Source organism: Octopus bimaculoides, chromosome 5 (assembly GCF_001194135.2).
Source record: "Octopus bimaculoides isolate UCB-OBI-ISO-001 chromosome 5, ASM119413v2, whole genome shotgun sequence".
In the NCBI taxonomy this organism is placed as follows: domain Eukaryota; kingdom Metazoa; phylum Mollusca; class Cephalopoda; order Octopoda; family Octopodidae; genus Octopus; species Octopus bimaculoides.
This window is the reverse complement of record NC_068985.1, coordinates 50,129,760-50,131,071: the sequence shown is the minus strand read 5'-3', so window position 1 is coordinate 50,131,071 and position 1,312 is coordinate 50,129,760. Positions and strand designations below refer to the sequence as shown.

General features: G+C 32.5%; 1 protein-coding gene across 2 annotated transcripts in view; it reads left to right on the top strand.

Annotated features, from left to right (window-relative positions):
- Positions 1-1,312, top strand: part of LOC106883232 (tRNA wybutosine-synthesizing protein 2 homolog) — a 45,405-nt gene that overhangs the window by 712 nt on the left and 43,381 nt on the right. The gene's annotated exons all lie outside the window — the stretch shown is intronic.

Below are 1,312 nucleotides of genomic sequence, written 5' to 3'. Positions count from 1 at the left end.
TGTCTTGTATCCAATGCAACACGACTCACTTTTGCGATGTACCTTATAACAGAAGTACCTTCTTATTTTCTCCTTAATCTTTATGCAACTAAATGCATTTACCTACTAAAATGAAAATTAACTAGTACGTATGTTTGTTTATACGTATATATATATATATATATATATATATGCATGGCCTATATGCGTGTGTGTATGTTTGTGTATATGCATGGGCCTATATGTATATATATATATACATTATATGTATGTATGTATGCACGCACTGGGCTTATGAGAGGAACATTCAGCAGATACATCGTACCTGTGCCTGGAATCTCAAAATATATTGGAGACTATCATTCACTGAACGGGCTGTCCCGAAAGAAACTTTGTTACGGTCTGATAAAATTCCTCTCAGAATTTAGTGTTTTTCAAATTCATGATCAAATGTATCTGTCAGTGGGTGATTTTGGACTGTGAATTTTTGTATCGCTGTCAATAGAACTGATCTACCGTTATATATATACCTGCAATATATTAATCTATTACCAATGATATGTTACACGTGGATAGACACGTATATGCCTCTATGTATGTGTGTGTGTGTGTTACGCACACACAGACACACGCTTGTATGACTTTTGTGTACAATCTCTTGTTTATATCAACTCACCGATGCATATATCTATGTATATTTATTCTGCGGCGCTATCTTTCTATCTGTATTATCTTGTATGTATAAACGTAATAGTTTATTTGAATATAAATTCGTCTCTTTCAATCTTATTGTATTTGTATTCCTCTTCCACTCAAAAATATCTGCTTGCTACAATACAAAATACAACAGAGAAAAACGAGGAGGGTAGGGATGTTAAACACATTTTTCACATTCCAGTGCTTTCCTGAATTCGATCTTCAGTATTTGCCGTCCCTTTACCAATCTCGCTCATCATTTTCATAATTACTTTGCACTGTGTTACATGTTGTCATGTTTCCAATACAGCACGATTTCCTTTTCTGCGATGTACTTGGCAACTCAAGTACGTTCCGATTTCCACACTGATCTGTTATAATGCTATTACCAATTACGTTTAAAATTATATGGTATCGGTGAACGCATGAATGTTTGTTTGTGTGTGTGTGTGTGTGTGCATGTGTGTATGAGCGTATGTGTGTATGGATATTTAGTTACATATGTAGGTATATGAATTTACATATGTATCTATATATATATCGATATACATATGTATTTATATATACATGCATATATATGTTTATATATGTCTGTATTTATGTATTTACTTATATATATATATATATATATATATAT